The sequence below is a fragment of the Anolis sagrei genome, chromosome 2 (genome assembly GCF_037176765.1).
Source record: "Anolis sagrei isolate rAnoSag1 chromosome 2, rAnoSag1.mat, whole genome shotgun sequence".
Classification (NCBI taxonomy): Eukaryota; Metazoa; Chordata; class Lepidosauria; order Squamata; family Dactyloidae; genus Anolis; species Anolis sagrei.
Window position 1 is genome coordinate 226,856,873 of NC_090022.1, and position 18,684 is coordinate 226,875,556.

The following is an 18,684-nucleotide window of genomic DNA, read 5'->3' on the forward strand; positions in this document are numbered from 1 at the left end:
ATATGGCAGTGTGGACTCAGATAACCCAGTTCAAAGCAGATACTGTGGGACTTTCTGCCTTGATATTTTGGGTTATATGATTGTGTTGAAGGGCCCTGAAAGTGTAAACGTACGTGGAAAGTTGAAGGTGGATTCTTGCTTTCCTTGAAGTAAACTGTTGAAAAGGTGGAGTATTCCGTCATCTTAGCAAGGTGATCCAGTTCAGAGCTTGGGGTGGGATCATTTTTGTGTACTACAGCTCTCACAGTTCCACAGTTTGCATAGCAAGCACCATGCTAAAGCTCTAACAGAGCAATCTTTAGCACAGCTTAAGTACTATGTGACAAGTATTACATTAATGTTGACTTGCTGACCCCTTGCTTCTAATAAGAGGTCTCGCTCTGTCTTTCTCTCTCCTTTTGTTGCCCTTTGTAATTTGAAATGTATTCAAGGGTAGCTATGTTGGCCATGAAAGGAAATACAGAGATATATCACAAAACAGAGATACATTTGGGGCATCTAAAATGCTCTAAAACCCAAAATATTTACTGCCAAGCTGCCCACTTCTACCTTTTTCTCCAAGGAATCCTGACAGGAAAGAGAATAGGGATAAGGGAGTGGTTCTCAACCTGTGGGTCCCCAGGTGTTTTGGCCTACAACTCCCAGAAATCCCAGCCAGTTTACCAGTTGTTAGGATTTCTGGGAGTTGAAGACCAAAACATTTATGGACCTACAGGTTGAGAACCACTGGGATAAGGGAAAGGACTCTGCTTAAATAAAGTCCTTATAGAATGTGGAGATCCAAGATGCTTCAGTGCTTTCCTTCTACCTGTCCAATGGTAGCAGAGTGCAAGATGGTCACCATAAAACAGCCACAGAGGTGAACAATGGATTGACCCATTGGCTCCCATCTGCATTCAGGCAAAAGAGAATGAAAAAGAGGATTTTCTCTTCCCTTCCCTGTGACTTTGCTAAAAAGAGTACTGAGAGCTGGAGAAACATCTGGACCATCTGTCTTTTTTATGGGGACCTTGTGTAAGCAGAATCCTCCCCACCACCACCCCACATTCTTCTCTTTCCCCCATCAGGAATCTTTGAGGAAAAACTGGAAGCGTGACTAGCCTCCCTCACCCCACCCCCACCCCACCCCAATTCACTATGCTTTTTCCAAATACAGGTATGGAAAAAAAATAAAAATATGAAATCTGACAAAACCTCTGATTCACAGTGTGTTGAATTTGAAAGACTTAATATGTTTTTCACTCAAAATAGTACGGCGGGGTATTTTTAATCCCCAAGTGTTGGTGTTCAGAAACAAACCAAGAATTTCGGAAATGCCATGAAGCTTCTTTGTACAGTTCCTCAGTGCTCAGAAGTATGTCTGCATGAGTGAAGTTGCTCAAAAGGAACATTATTCCATCTCCTTTAAGCTTGTATGGGGTTTTCCCCCCTTGGGGGCTAATCTGGTGGGGGGCTGCATGATGGTGCTGGGCAGGGCTAAACCTAACAATGGATAAGGTTTGAGCTATAAGTAGATGAGCCCAATTTCTCCTCTCTCTCTCTCTCACACACACACACACAAACACACATGTTTCATTCAATATCCCACTCATTTTTCTATGTTTCCTGTCGTAGTCACTGTGAATCGTACATTTGGTATCTGTGCGCATGCGCAGTACAGCTTTCGGAACCTTCTAGATAAAAATATAACAATTTTAGAGCCCACTAGCCCCGCCCTCCCTCCCCTCGAGTATAAGTAGCCCGAGGGCGGGGCTAGCCAGCAGTTCTCTTTTCCGCGCTATTGCAGTAGCTTGAGAACCTCTCTCTCTTTGCGAGCTTCTTGAATTTGACTGGACTGATTTTGAACGTTTTGGACTGGACTGATTTGTGACTAAGGTACTGGATTCTGATTTGGACTCTGTTGCTGGCGATTGACCCGGACTGCCTGACCACTCCTCTAATTGCCTCCCCTCACGTGCTCTTAGCGTGATGGCTACTACCTCCTTTAAGCGCTGCTCCAAGTGCCCCAACACCTATCCGGACACCGATGGGCACTCCCTGTGCTTACAATGCCTTGGAGAGGGTCATCTTACCCAGGCCTGCTCGGTCTGTATGGCCTTTACGCCTCAGACTAGGAAGAATCGAGAACTGAGGCTTAAGGCGGCGCTGTACGAAAGGGCCCTGCTCCCTCCTGCCCCTTCGCCGCAGCAGACTGGCACAGCACTCTCTGCTGTGCCCCTCCTGGATCAGGCTATGGGGCTGACTAAGAAAAAGGCCAAAAGGCCCAAGGACAAGGCTGCACAAAATGGCCGCGAGCCAGCACAACGGAAAAAAGCAGCTCCGAAAAGGGCGGGAAACGCCTCTCCGCCCCTCGCGGCTCAAGGCCCTCCCTCCACAATGCTGGAAACTCCGGGTCAATCAAGCCGCCCTCTCAGGGCACCTACCTTATCCCTCGAGGTCGGGGATGTGACTCCTTGCAGGGCGCAGCTCTCGGGACCGGAGGGCCCGGCCTCGGAGGCCTTCTTAACCCCCGCGATGCCAACGCTCTCTCCCTCCGGGGGCGGAGCCAGCGGGGAGGCTGCGCACAGGGATGGGAGACCAGTCTCTGTGGCTCCTCCCACTTCTCCTCCTTCGGAGCCGGCGCCATCCACCAGCGGCGCGTTCGGGGGCATCTTCAACGCCCCTCCCACTGAGCTGACAGAGGCTGCCGCTCGAAGAGCCTCTCCGCCTGCTGCTTCGTCAACGCCTCCCTTCGGTACCGCCAGCCTGGGAAAGGAGGCGGGTCCCTCGGGACCGCAGATGTCGAGCGCCTTCCAGACGCAGGAGCTTCAAAACTCCTTGGTCGGCCCTCTGATGCCGGGAGCGGCACCAGAGACGGCCCTTTACCAGAGCCAACGGAGGGAGAACAGAGGGTCTCGGAGGCCTAGCAAGCGGCCGAGGCGCTCTAGATGCCCCTCTCGCAGGAGCTCTCGACGCCGGGGGCACAGAGCCTCTACGAGGTCTAGCCGGCGTTCAAGATCTTCCTCCTGCTCTTCCTCATCCTCGACCTCCTCCTCGTCCTCTTCTTCATGCTCTAGGCGCCGGAGGCGCGCCCGCCGCTCCAGAGGCCCATCGTGCCGCCCAGCTGAGCGCAGCCCCAGGCCCACGACCCCGCAGGGCTACTGGCAGATGACTTCTTCGGGCCAACTCGTCTTTGTGCCGGCCCCGATCCCCTTCTCGGTACCGGCGAGGCCTCCTCCTACCCTTCCTCTGCAGGAGCTTGGGGGAGGTTCGGGGCAAGGAGCATCGACCTCTCTGGGAGACCCTGCAGTGCGAGGAGCTCCAGCACGCTCCTCCCTGATCCCTGCTGAAGGTAACTTGCCTACAGGAGGCCATCAGCTGTCCCGCCTCGATACAGAGCCGGGCCGAGCAGGGTCTGGTATGCGGTTGCATTGCCAGGAGGCGCAAGGGGGCGCTGCGACTTCAATGACTCTTGCAGTATGCGCATCCCCGGCTGTATTGGGGACTGTGAATGTGGACTTGGCCCCTCTGACTGAACCGGACCCAACTTTGGCCACCCCAATGAGAGCAACTGCTATGGACTCCTCCAGAGCCATTGATCAGGACATTATGGACCCAAGAGACAGTGACTCTGGCTCAGAACCTCCTGATCCTTCCCAGACTCTAGGGGGTGAGGATGTTTCTTGTACTGTGCCTGCGGATTTTCACAAATTTGCTGCTTTGGTGGAGCGTATGATCAGGGCTCTGAATATACCTGCCCCAAAGCAGCCTGAGCACGTGGAGGATCCGATGTTTCCGTCGGATGAGCAACATACGATCCCCTCCTCTGCTCTCCCGCTCTTACCTTATCTACTGAAGTTAGCTAAGGTAGCTGACATGTCTCCTGGGTCAGTACCAGCGGTCCCTCGACGATTGGACACGCTATATAAGATTGATATGGCCACGGCCAAGTGGGTGATAGCTCCTCCCAAGGCGAACACCGTGGTGGCGGAGGTCACTAAATCTAAACGTCCTAAGGGCTCAGTGACCACCCCTCCTGACAGGGAAGGGAGAAAATTGGACACCTTGGGCAAAAAGGCTTACCTTTCGGCCAGTTTATACACACGCATGGCTCATTATGCAACATATATGAGCGGTTACCAATCCTTTTTGTGGAACCGGATGTTGTTGTATATTGAGTCCATGCCCGCAGAAGAGCAGCGCCTGGCCAAAGCATTACAAGGGGAGGCCCTAGCATTGTCAAAACTACAAAAAGACTTCGCCAAACATATGGCGGAGACAGCAGGAAACCTGTTCGCCACGGCCACCTCCATTCGCAGGCACGCCTGGTTACGGGCCGCTAATCTTTCAGAAGAGGGAAAGGCCTTGGCTGAGGAACTCCCGTTCCATGAGGAGGGCTTATTCAACCCCAATACAGACGACAATTTGAAACAAAAGCAAGATGTGAGACAATCGGCCTCTAAATTCGGCTATACTTGGCAGCCTTATAGCCAGCAAAAGCCAAGATGGCAAAATCTTACCTCCTCTTACCGAAGACCATTTAGCAACTCCTCTTCGGGGCCTTTCAGAAATCTCTGGGCGGGTTCGTCAAGATTCCAGGGTGGTCGTCGGACCCCCTATTTTCAAAAGACCAGGGCCCAACCCTTCCAGGGGAAACCCAAGCCTTCTGGCGCCTCCAAGAAGCGCCTTTGACGTCCCTATGGCGAATAGCGGGCGGGGGGTAACCGAACGTCCTTCCGGCTTGTTGCGGGAGACCCAAGTTGATACCCCTCCCCCACAGGGTTCACTTCCCTTTAGTGGTGACAGCCCCGTTGGGCCTTTTTCATTGTTCAAAGACAGACTTGCCCCCTTCTACGATGAATGGGCAAGCATAACCACTGACGCCTGGGTGTTGTCTATTGTTGCCAACGGTTATAGTATTGAGTTTGAAGACATCCCCAGGGTGGGCTTGATCCGGGACACGCCCTTCTCCCCTCAGATTATGGAGGAGATAACAGTGTTGTTGCAAAAGGGGGCCATTTCGCTAGTTGACCCCTCTGCAGTTCCGTACTGTTTCTTTTCTAGATATTTTCTGATTGTTAAACGTGGTGGTGGAATGCGTCCGATTCTTGACCTTAGGGCTCTCAATAAACACGTTAAGCCCAAAAGATTTCGTATGGTGACTCTTGCTTCCATAGCCCCCCTGCTCTTCCGGGGGGCCTGGTTTGCGACCGTCGACCTTCGAGACGCATACTTCCACATTTCTATTGCCCCACATCACAGGAGGTTTCTCTCCTTTAGGGTCAATGGTCAAACATACTGTTTTAACGTCCTACCTTTTGGCCTCTCAGCTGCCCCACGGGTGTTCACAAAGTGTATGGCTGTTGTGGCTGCACACTTGAGAACGAGGGGCGTGTCCGTGTACCCATACATTGACGACTGGCTGATAGTGGCTAGGTCTCGTGATTTGCTACAACATCACGTGTCCACGGTTTTGTCTCTTCTCCAGTCGCTGGGCCTCGTACTCAACCGGGAGAAGTCGGTCCTGATACCATCGCAGCGCATCCAATTCATCGGGGCGCTCCTGGATTCGATTGCCGAGAGGGCTTTTCTCCCCGAGGACCGGTTCGACAACCTGCGCGACCTTCTCAATCGACTCATTGCCTCTCCCAGCACTTCAGCCAAGAATATCCAGGTCATCTTGGGGCACATGGCGTCGACCACGTCCGTTATCCGCCACGCCAGACTTCGGATGCGGCCACTTCAATCGTGGTTCCTCTCCAGCTTCAACCCGCTATGGGACAATCCCGCCATGCGGTTGTTTCCCCCTCAGGAGGTCCGAGCTTCCCTGCAGTGCTGGATGGATCCAACCTGGGCCTGCGAGGGACTTTCCTTTTACGCCCCTCGCGCCGCAAGCTTGGTCACTACAGACTCATCCCTCACGGGGTGGGGGGCACACACCGGCGGCCTAGTGGCCCACGGGACGTGGTCAGAAGAGGAAAGCGCTCTTCACATAAACGCGCTCGAAATGCTGGCCGTAGACAGGGCTTTGAAGTCCTTCGAAAGGGTCGTCGCAGGTCAGGTAGTACACATTCTTACCGACAATACCACGGTAATGTACTACCTGAACAAGCAGGGCGGCACCCGTTCACGGACACTCCTGGACCTTACGACCCAAATTTGGGAATGGTGCATAGACAGGGGGATTCATCTCCTGGCGACGCACGTGCCAGGGGAACAGAACCTGTTGGCAGACTCCCTGAGTCGAAATCCTCTGGCGACTCACGAATGGTCTCTGAATCGGGAGGAGGTCCGGAGGCTCTTCCTGGCATGGGGCACGCCAGAACTCGACCTGTTCGCCACACAGTTCAATTCAAAATGCCACCTCTATTGTGCACGGACGCGGCCCGTGACCCGGGGCAGATGTCTAGGAGATGCGTTCACGCTTGTGTGGACGGGGAGGAGGACCTACGCTTTTCCACCCTTCCCCCTTCTGCTGCGGGTCGTTGCGAAGATCCAAAGAGACGATGCCCATTGTATACTAATAACACCGTGGTGGCCGAGACAGCCGTGGTTCTCCCCACTGCGGCTGTTAGCGAGGGGAATCTTCATCCCCCTTCCGCCCAGGGAGGACCTGTTGACGTCACAGGGAGGCCAGGTCTTGTACCCAGAGGTACACAGACTGAGACTGACGGCCTGGCGGATCCTGCCGGCACCATAGACCCCCTGTTGGGTTTCTCGCAACCGGTGCTCCGGATCATTGAGGCAGCGCATAGACCATCGACAAGGCGCTCTTATGTCTACAAATGGGCGCGCTTCTCCTCCTTCGCTAGACAGCGAGGGGTGCTCCCTGATTCGGCCCCCATTTCTGTAGTGTTGGACTTTCTAGCGTCACTGTTGGACGCTGGCTTGTCGTTTCCATCGTTGAAATGTTATCTGGCCTCCATTTCCTGGTTTAGGCAAAAAGTGGGCCTTCCTTCCTGTTTTTTGGACCCTGTTGTTAAATCGTTTTTAAGGGGAGTTAAGAACACTAGGCCTCCTGTATCCCCGGTAGTCCCTTCTTGGAGTTTGGAGCTTGTCCTTAATACGTTGATGAGAGCCCCTTTCGAACCTCTAGCATCAGCAAGCCTGTCCTGTCTTTCGTGGAAGACGGCCTTTTTAGTAGCCATTACATCGGCTCGCCGATCTAGTGAACTCTGTGCCCTAAGGGTTGACACGCCTTACCTTAAGTTTCATAGGGACAAGGCGGTACTACGGACAGACATCTCCTTCCTCCCAAAGGTTTCAACTCAGTTCCATATTTCCCAGGATTTGATTCTTCCTTCCTTTTTTCAGAGCCCTACGACCCAGTTAGAGAGGGGTTTACATTTATTAGATGTTCGCAGGGCGTTGGCCTTTTATGTGGATAGAACGGCCGCGCTAAGAAGAACCCCTAAGTTGTTTGTAAAATATCGGGCGGATGTGTTGGGTCATGCAGTGTCACCTCAGAGACTTTCGTCCTGGATAGTATCTACGATCCGCTTGTGCTACCGCATGGCGGGCAAGGACTTGCCCCTGCCTGTGAGGGGCCATTCTACGAGGGCAGTAGCCACGTCGGCCGCGTTCTGGAAGGGAGTCCCCTTGGACGCTATTTGTCGTGCGGCGATCTGGTCCTCGCCTCATTCGTTTGTGACTCACTATAAGTTGGATGTTGTATCCAGGCGTGAGGCTCAGTTTGGCAGAGCAGTTTTGTTTTCGGCTGTGGCATGACGCCCACCGTCCATGGTTAGTTAGCTCGCTATTCTACCAAATGTACGATTCACAGTGACTACGACAGGAAATTATAAGTTGCTTACCTGTAACTGTAGTTTCCTGAGTAGTCACCTGTGAATTCGTACATACCCGCCCATCCTCCCCTCGGGTCATGCCACTCCTTCTGGCTGCTTTGCGGCGGAAGAGAACTGCTGGCTAGCCCCGCCCTCGGGCTACTTATACTCGAGGGGAGGGAGGGCGGGGCTAGTGGGCTCTAAAATTGTTATATTTTTATCTAGAAGGTTCCGAAAGCTGTACTGCGCATGCGCACAGATACCAAATGTACGAATTCACAGGTGACTACTCAGGAAACTACAGTTACAGGTAAGCAACTTATAATTCCTCTCCAGCTAATAGGCTGTCGGGGAAGGCACGATTGCTTCTGCAAAGTCCCGAATCAATCATCTGCCTGGGGCTTTTAAAAATCAGCTAAGGTCTGCATAAGATCAGGTGTACTTTACTATGTCACATTTAGAAATAATATATTTTAGGAATGTGGGAGAAAAACATGCTGCAGTAGGAGAACAATAGAGATCAATGATGGGTAAGCATTATGTCATATCCTCCCCATTCACCCACTTTCATTGGACCAAGACCATATTTATAATCCTCTTCAGTGGTTCCTTTCTTTCTTGGAACCAGCAGCCAATGGCTCGTGGACTGGCACTAGTCTGTGAACCAGTACTTTGAATAACAGTGTAATAAAACACATCTACCCCAAAAGGCTAGCCCTACCATGAGATAAAGTAAGCTCTTCGTTGCAGCTACAGTTCAAGGGACAGACTAAAGAAATTAAAAAGGAACAATGTAATCCTTTTATACAAAAGCAAATTTTATAAAATATCAGAGTCTTTTCATTTTCTACTCTTAATTTGCATTGAAAGTCTAAACGTTTTCAAAAATGAGGGAAGGCGAATTTTCAAGACAGTAGGAAGCAATATTTACAAATGTGTTTCCAGGAAAAGCTATTAGATAAACCATTTGATTTGTTGATTTTGGATGTGATGAAAATGCAGCAAATTGTTTGATTTATTTTTATATTTTCACTGGTGGGAACAGAGGAGGACATGCCTATGGCATGTAGGTGCCAAAATACTATGGCAGATATGGATACAAACACACACATATTCCTATTCCAAAATTAGATGTTTTTTTTTCCTCCCACCATCCTCTCTGCCCTCCCCCCAAAAATCTCAGTGTGGAAATAGCATGGACAGAGAAAGGAAAACAGACTTTTGAAATCCCTATCTTTAACTCAGAAGTGCTACAGAAGTGGAAAGTATTTTAAAGTCAATCCCGGTGAGTTCAACAAAATTTACTGCCAAGCAAGTGTGCATAGTATTGCGGCTGTAGTCACAGATGGGCTGTCACTTGGATAATTTCATTAGAACTGTGAATTACAAGGATTTGCTCTTTAGGTATTTCTGCTCTGGTTCATGAAGTTTACACTTGCTGTGAATACAAGGGCAGTGAGTGTAAAACAAATTTATAATCATCTCTTTTCTTCAATCCAGTCTGTGTTCATCACTTAAAGTAATAGGTTTTGTTAGCTCTGCATTTCTGTTCTTCGTATAACTTTTGCAGTCCATTAAAAAACTCCAGCTCAGTTTGTTAATGTAGGACCAGCATTTGACTGAAAATGTTCAGAGGTAAGGACTGGTGGAATAAGAAGACCCTTTATTATAACCTATGGATAGTCTTTATTATAGTCTATAGATATCCTCCTTTCTTCAGCCTCAGTTTTCTGTGGCTAGTTAAATATATTAGAATGTATAGGCTTTGTTTACATAAGAAGTTGAGTCTCAGATGGTGTCAATTAAGAGAACAGGAAAAAATTGAGACTTCAAAGTTGAAACCAATGTATAATGGATCAGTGGGAAGCCTGCTGTGAGATTAACTAGAAAAGGGATCCACTGTGATTCCCTGCCATTTACAAAGGGTGTCAAACAGCCTTTTAGCAAGTCTAGGAAGAAAAGCTATGATTTGTTTACATGAAAGAAGTTCAAGCTCTTCATCTGTGACAAATTGCATATGGTACATCAGTACATTAGAGTTTACCATAAATCACTTACTCTTGCCAAGATAAAAGGAAAGTTTATCATTTTTGCTGCACATCTACAGGTTTTACCTTTATGTAGCTTTCCCCACCCAAAAGGCACCGATAGCTTGTAGTAGTAGTTGTAAGCAACTTGAAAGATCTCTCTTGTCAGTTTCTCTCTCTCTCTCTCTCTCTCTCCCTCTCTCTCTCTCTCTCCTTTTCCTCTCCTCCTCCCTTTCTATTTTGTATTTACTAAATGCACTTTCCACTTTTCTACAGTGATGGATCTCAAGGTGACATTTATTTATTTATTTAAGATATTTAAGATATTTCCAAAATGTCACAAGGACTCCAACCATGCTGAACAAGTAACAGCATTTAAAACTGTACCATAAACACATGGTTAAACACATTGAAATGCTTGTTAAAGAATCTAAAACACTCCTAAAATAAGATTTTGAAACCACAAAAAAACAGATCAATTTCAAACACTGATGGCCATGTTCAACTGTGCTGTTTTTTTGTGCCCAATGTAAGCTCAGCAGGAATGGAACCAGCCTAACTCCCTTGGATAGGGAGGTCCAGAGATGAGGTGCAGCTACACAGAAACCCCTGATACATGTACATTCCAACCTAACTTCACAAGGTGTGACACATATATTGGCATTGAATTAAATAGTTTCAGCAAAGTTGGTATGTCAACATTTCTCATTGCCTTTTTCTACATAAGTAAATATTTTCATCCTAATTTCTTCAGTTACATTTAGATGACACTAAAAAGAAATCTAGGGACCTCATCACATGGGCTTTAAGCCTCATCCTAAGATGCTGCTGAGATGCAGCCAGGATGGAGCCCACCAGAGTTCATCACATAATGCAAGGCTACTTCCGGAGTGGGTGTGTGCCCGCTCTATGCACATTATGTCTCAACAGTGTGCTAAGTGACAGTCCTGAGAACATGGGTGACTACCTGCATTCTTATTCACTAAGCCAGGGGCAGCGCAGGATAAAGTCAGGGCCAGATGGATTTCAGTGTGGGATGGTAAGGGAGCAATACAGGACACTGCCCAACAATTTATCCCTCTGCCCCATGGATTTGCCACACTACCCCATGGATGCCCCCACTGTCCCTCAGCTTAAGGACTTCCGTGTCATGAGGTCCTCGAAAGCTAATGTGGTGTAGTAGTTTGAACACTGGACTGGTGTATTAGGGTTTGAATCCCCCACGTAACTATGGAAACCCACTGGAGGGATTTCCCTTTAACAAATCTTGTGAAAGGATTAAAAAAATCAGAACAACAAAGGTGTTGCTATTATAAAAAGGTGACAGATTCACTCCCCGATTCCTCTAGAGCAGTGGTTCTCAACCTGTGGGTCCCCAGATGTTTTTACCTACAACTCCCAGAAATCCCAGCCAGTTTACGAGCTGTTAGGATTTCTGGGAGTTGAAGGCCAAAACATCTGCGGACCCACAGGTTGAGAACCACTGCTCTAGTATATTGTGACTAACTTCTGGGATTGAAACACAAGCCTTAACAAGTTTTAGAACCTTTCTTACTAGACAGTGTGCGGTTTCCCATCTCTCTGTATAGATTATATTAATCAGTCAGGGTGCAAAATGTCAGCATTTCCTGGGGTGTTTTTTGTCCTATGACAATGACTGAGATTTTCTCAATTTAAAGTAATGTCCATATATACCCAGTTTAAAGGTGGCCATAAGAAGAGAGAGCAGAAACAATTAAGTTGCTCCTTGGGCGTTTCCACATCAATAACAAACAGAGCAGTCATCATATTCTTTTCCACTATGCTGAGATCTATTGTATTTCATTTTTTGTGGGCTCTTGGTATCTAGTGGGTTTGATTCCAGGATCCCCTGTGAATACCAACATCTATGGATGCTCATATCCCATTTTATACAATGTCATAATAACATGGTGTCCCTTATGTAAAATAGCAAGATCATGGTTTACTTTGGGGAGGTTGGTTTTTTTTAAAGAATTAAAGCTATGGATAAAAAAGCCATGGATATGGAAGACTGACTGTATATCAATTGTTCCTAAATTTGCCTCTATACTCTATCCATTAGTGGGTACAAATGTTATATAAATCCGTACTCTCTTTGGTGATATTGCTGGTGATTTTGCCTCTGCTTTTTGACAAATCTTTTAGTAGTCATCTTGATAGTTCTTTGTTCACAACCTTTTTCTTATGCTATTTCTTTCTCCATAAGGAAAACAAATTACATTTTTATTCCAGCAGACAAAAAGGTGATGTAGGCTGTTATAATATAATGAATGCATTTATAAAATAATTCTAAAATAATTCAATTATATTAATTATAAAATATTCTTGTCTGAGCTAGAAAAAAATGTGTTCTTAATTATTTATTATGCTTATTCTACAGGCATAACCAATTGACATTCACAATCTTCCTATTCTAATCAGCTGATACTCCAATGGCTGTTAGGCCACTCTACAGCTCATCCCAGTTATTTGAAGGACTATATTCTCCCTTACAAATCTGGATGTGTTTTGAAATATAATGGGGATGCCCTTCTCTTCATCGCACTACTGTCACAGGGGCATCTGATCAGAAGTTTGCTAGGTCCTTCAGGCAAGTCAGTGGTATGCTTCAGCCAGAGGTGCTTTGGAGGACCTAACAAGTTCATATAGCACAACTACTGGGGAATTTTCTAGGACCTCCAGAATTACTGTGGTAACCTCCAAACAAAATTATTCATTTCTGTAGGGTTTGCTATTATCCAGGGCTTTCTATTTTCATAGTAAGTTCAGGAATGGATCTCTTGCAGATACAGAATAATCTCTCTCATTCCACAAACAAGTGAAGGCTTTTCGGTTTTGAGACCTTTTAGAACTGAGTGTACAAGGCCCATCCCTCCTTAAGCATGTGCTGGACTTATTGTAACATTTTCAATTTCATCTATATTGTTCCGTTTGCAATTTGTTATTTCCACATTTAACATATTAACTATTTATTTATACAAATTAGCCAGTGTCCATTTTGTTTTATCTTTCTAACCCCTCACTAAAACCATTTGTGCACATACTATTGATTTGTCAACCAGTGTTTCTTTTTGTATATTCTTCAGTCCTGGTTAGCAATCTTCAGAAAGCTATACTCTCTCAGCTGAAGAGGAAGGCAATGGGAAATCCTTTCTGCCAAGAAAATCCTATCATAATGTGACACTAAGCTGGAGTTAACTTGACAACAGGCATGTAGCCAGGGAGGGAGGCTTGGGGGGGCTTCAGCCCCCCCCCCCCCCGAAATTCTCATGGTGGTTCACGAAAAGGCCTTACTGGTGCACTATTTAAACTGTTATGTTTATTCATATCATGATCTGATCACCATACTCAATATATCCCATATGCATGGGGGTATTGGGGTAATGATACAAAAGGTTTGCTAGGGTAGACCCTCTTTCACTCAGACTCAGCCCCCCCCCCCGAAACTCACCCCCCCTGAACCCCCCCCCCCCTGAAAAAATTTCAGCCCCCCCAGAAACGAAATCCTGGCTACGGGCCTGCTTGACAACGTAACAAATAACAACAAGATTTGAAAACTTCCCTTCCATCTTCTTGTTTTTGTGGTCCAGTTGATGGCATCAAATATTTGGCTTTCATAGCCTCCTTGGACCTATCCTCTCGCTAATCAAAGCATGCAATGCAAACTTGCAATAAGGTCTGGGAGGCATACAGTAATATTTGCCCCAACTGTGCTGGGGGAACACCTTTCAATTTTCCTCTCCGCCTAAGCAAGCAACTGCATTAGAGAGCAACCTCTTACAATGAGCCTAATATCTCAGCTGGCTGCTTGCCAGGGGACAAACGCTTCTTGGCAGCTCTGAAAAAGAGATCCACAAAGGAAAGTCTGTTACCACAAGACACGTAACACTAGCCTTGGGAAATATAAATCCTGCTGTGTGGAAACCCAATTAAACACAATCACAGATCCCGTCTGCTTTTTCTCCCCCTTTCCTTTCCTTCCCCTTTCTTTTCTTTTTTCCATTAATTGCATTAGCAACAAGTGTAAAGGAGAGCAAACAAAACAAAACAAAAAGTTTTTCAGGGTGAACTGATCCTTTTTTTATCATAGATCACTGCTGTGAATATTGAAGGATTTCTGGGGAGAGGGGGGGATAAAATGAGTTTATTTGCTTTTTGGCAAGTTCATTACTTGTGATACTATTTTTTCAGTCTCTAGACTTGTAGCAAGAGGTATAGCTCAATGATAGGTGCATTTCTTTTCTGGCCAGTTCTTTTTATCCCTCATCAAGGAATGTTAAAGTGGGGTTGAATCTACACAGGGAAAATAAGATATCCTTACCCACTGGAACACACAATGTTCCTCTCGTTCCAACATGAAAACAGTTCTTTTCAATGCCTGAGGGCTTTAAATATATTCTTATAAAACATCTGTTCACTATTTTGAGGGAGTACCAGTTTTTTCAAAACGTGGTTTCATCCATGAATTGGGTTCAAGGTGGAATCAGGGGTGAGAGGCACAGAATTGCCAGAGGTGTGGAGCCTTGACTCTTGCTCACCTACAAAGGACTGAAAGGGTCGGCATCACTTTTTCTTTCCTTTTTCTTTGCACTCTGGACATATGTGATGCTTTGAATCCTTGTTTGCCTTTCAGTGTCCTTTTGAGTAGGGAAACAGGGGGTCTTATGGGACAAGCACTATAAAACATTTTTTTGGAAATAAGCACTATTGAATTCTGAAGGACATATGTCTGAATAGACCTGTATAAGATTGCACCATCTGTCAGCAATGCTATACCCACTTTTTCTGGGAATTACATTTTTAAAATGAGGCAGAAAATTAGAGGAAGTGGAAACAAAACATGTGAGGATTGAAGCCTCCATCAAATCCATTGGGAGTTTAGATGGGCAGTCAGAGCAATGGAAAAACAGAAAAAGTCTGTTTGAGTATGTAAATATGTACATTCATGGTAGATGCAAAAAATACTCAAACACACCACATGAATCAAAATGGAAAATACACATACATAGCAGGAGCACCCTTTTGTGCTATGCGACTAAATGACAGGAGCCCTGTGCAGTTTTCCAAACTTATTTCACTTTGGATTAAAACAGTTGTGTGTGGCAATAAAGGGGTCAAACTGGGGCAGAATACTATGTGGTGGAGCTAGGATATAGCCCTTGTTTTGATTCAGCCCATTAGCTCATTTTTAGTCACTTGCAGTTATCCATCTCTCTACTTTGGCAGATGGACACAAACTCTGATGCATCCTATGGGTCTTGGAGGTACTGTTTTGCAGTGGCTCCGGTCATTCTTAGAGGGTCAATCTCAGAAGGTGTTGTTGGGGGACACCTGTTCAACCCCACAACCATTGTCTTGTGGGGTTCCTCAGGGCTCAATATTGTCTCCCATGTTGTTTAACATCTACATGAAGCCGCTGAGGGAGATCATCTGGAGTTTCGGGGTACGGTGTCATCTGTACGCGGATGATGTCCAACTTTGTCACTCCTTTCCACCTGCTACTAAGGAGGCTGTCCAGGTCCTGAACCGGTGCTTGGTCGCTGTGACGGTCTGGATGAGGGCGAACAAATTGAAATTGAATCCAGACAAAACAGAGGTACTCCTGGTCAGTCGCAAGGCTGAACAGGGCATAGGGTTACAGTCTGTGTTGGATGGGGCCGCACTCCCCCTGAAGACGCAGGTTCGCAGCTTGGGTGTGACCCTAGACTCATCGCTGAGCGTGGAACCCCAGGTTTCGGCGGTGACCAGGGGAGCATTTGCACAGCTAAAGCTTGTGCGCCAGCTGTGCCCGTACCTTGGGAAGTCTGACTTGGCCACGGTAGTCCACGCTCTGGTTACATCCCGTTTAGACTACTGCAACGCTCTCTACGTGGGGTTGCCTTTGAAGACAGCTCGGAAGCTCCAACTAGTCCAATGCTCGGCAGCCATGATTTTAACAGGAGCGGAGCGCAGGGAGCATACAACCCCCCTGTTGCGCCAACTCCACTGGCTACCGATCTGCTACCGGGCTGAATTCAAAGTGCTGGCGTTGGCCTTTAAAGCCCTAAATGGTTCCGGCCCAAGCTACCTATCCGACCGCATCTCTGCCTATGAACCCACCAGGACTTTGAGATCTTCCAGGGAGACCCTGCTCTCGATCCCACCTGCTTCTCAAGCTCGGCTGGCGGGGACGAGAGATAGGGCCTTCTCGGTGGTGGCTCCTCGGCTGTGGAACGCCCTTCCTACGGACATTAGACTAGCACCATCTCTAATGGTATTCCGCAAAAAAGTGAAGACCTGGCTGTTTGAGCAGGCGTTCGAATAATTAGTGCAATGATTGGTTAATGAACACTGGAATGGAACAATGGATGACGAATCTGGAACATGTTTTTGATGATGAGACGACAGTGAATGGGTATTGTAGTAACTGTTTATTAATTGTGTAATGTGTTAGGTTGTTAACTGTTTCTATACTGTAGCACTGAATTACTGCTGTTCGTATTTGTTGTGAACCGCTGTGAGTCGCTTTCGGGCTGAGAACAGCGGTATATAAGTAAGGTAAATAAATAAACAAATAAATAAATAAATATTTATTTCCCATACTTTAGGTTTTTAAAAAATTACTTCAGTCAGCATATTTAAGGAAAAATCCACATCTACAAGCCTGTTTGTTTATCTACAGTCTCATTTATACAGACCATTTAATGCAATTTCATTTTGTATTGAAGAAAGTGGTTTTGCTGTTCAGATGATTACACAGAAAATCCTGAAACCAGTTTGTTGGTGATTACACAAACCACACAACACCAATGTGCATTAAGAGCTTTCTTTCATTTCATAGAGTTTGTTGTCTGGTCACCACAGATTGAAGCTAGCTATGAACTACATGAAATGGTCAGTGTACATGGGAGCTAACTTTTCCTCCAGGAAGGCTTTCATGAGAGGCATAAAACTGAGGCAGCTGAGGCAGAGGAAAAGATAATATGCTGTGTTTATGGCAGTGGTTCCCAACCTTTGGTCCTCCAGGTGTTTTGGACTTCAGCTCTCACAATTTCCGAGCAGCCGGTAAGCTAACTGGGATTTCTGGGAATTGAAATCTAAAAAAACTGGAGGACGAAAGGTTGGGAACCACTGGTTTATACGAATGTTATATTTTCCATTATCTGTAGGACAGAGATGGGTAACTGCTTTGAGTTGGGGACCATCTTACAACTTGTGTATTCAGAACAAATGTCCAGTCTGTGAAATATTGGCTTATTACAAGAGAGGAGATTATGTACTGATATGTAATAAGGAAATTGACCACACTTGCTAAATACATGTGTAAGGTTTATACCACATGCTTACACAAGAGTTGAGGCAAGTGTATTATTTGTAACATTCATAATGTAACATTACAGAGACAATTATTGGGCAGAATGGGGTTGTGAATTAAAAAAAAATAAGAAGCCCTGGTCTAGAAGATGTTGGACTATGCTTCCCCCCTCCTCCAAATTTCTTAACCATTCATTATAGTGTATGAGACTGATGGGAATTGCAGTCCAATAATTTGTCTCCCACTTCTGGATGAGACAAGTCCATACCACAGAGGAATTGCTCTCCTACTGTTTGGATAAACAGGACCTTTGGGAGGCATGAAAGGCTGCAGGCAGGATGAGAAATGGAGGAAATCCAGCTGTGCTAGCAAACAAATAGTTGCTTGATGTTCAATGTATGCAGGAGAAAAAGAAACAGAGAAGATCTGTTTCCTGTATTAAAACTGCTGAGCTTGGTGGCATAAACGTGTACAATTGGAGAAAGAATAATAAAATTGAAACACATTTTTCTGAGTTGTTAGAGTCAGAGGGAAAGAGAGAGAGAGAGAGAGAGAGAGAGAGAGAGAGAGAGAGAACAGCGAGAGAGTGTAGAAACTGGGGAGCTGGGGAAGGAGAATATACCCCTTCCCTCCACTCTAGTGAATGTTTCATTGAATGTTGTGAAGCCAAAGAACCATGAGATACCAACACAATAATCTTGAAAAGAGATACTTAATGAAGTCCTGAAACTGATGCTGAGAGGAAGTGATCAGGAGGTAGCATGTCTGCTTTGATCTGCCCTCCTTCAGTTGCTTAGACATACGATACCTTCAGGCCTGAGGGCATGAACTTCATGCTATCTATTCCAACTGCTTTCCTTTTACTTTCTGGAGTTACCTGAGTGTTTGTCAGATGGTTACTTGTATCCAACTGTGACAGATAGTAAAGATACACCAATTAACTGATGGGATGTGGTTTGTTGTCTCATTTAGAAAATCGATACAGGTCTGTTGGTGTTTCCATACTGGTCAAGATCAAGGGATCTTCTTATCATTTTATACAGAAAAGGTATTATGGCTATCAAGGCATTTGCATGACTGTTTCCCCTAAATATATGAGCCATTATCCAGATAGCTAGGGAAAGGCACCAAGTAGTATTATGTCTCTATGGGAATTTGTGTGTACAGAGCAGTATGCTCACAGGAGCATTTCTGGGTATGCTTGAGGAGCAGCCAAACACTTGAGAACAGATAATATAAGCATCACAAGACGCTTCCTCCTCCACAATGGAGAGGAAAATGTTTTTCACTTTCCTCTCCATTTCCTCATATGCGCATTGCTGCCATTTCTCCCATATGATGGGACAGGGACAGGGTGCCAACATACCTTGTCCCTTCCCCACCATATGATGGGGAAAGAAGGGAGAGCCCACAGGGCACCATGAGGCACCCCGTATACCATCCCTTTTGCCAGCTGTGTGAAGACACTGAAGGTCAATTATTTATGGTTAATGAATCAGTGAAGAAAGATGCAGACAAACCATTGCTTGTTTGGGAAAACAGAACACAAAAACATCACAACACATTTGTTCAATTATTT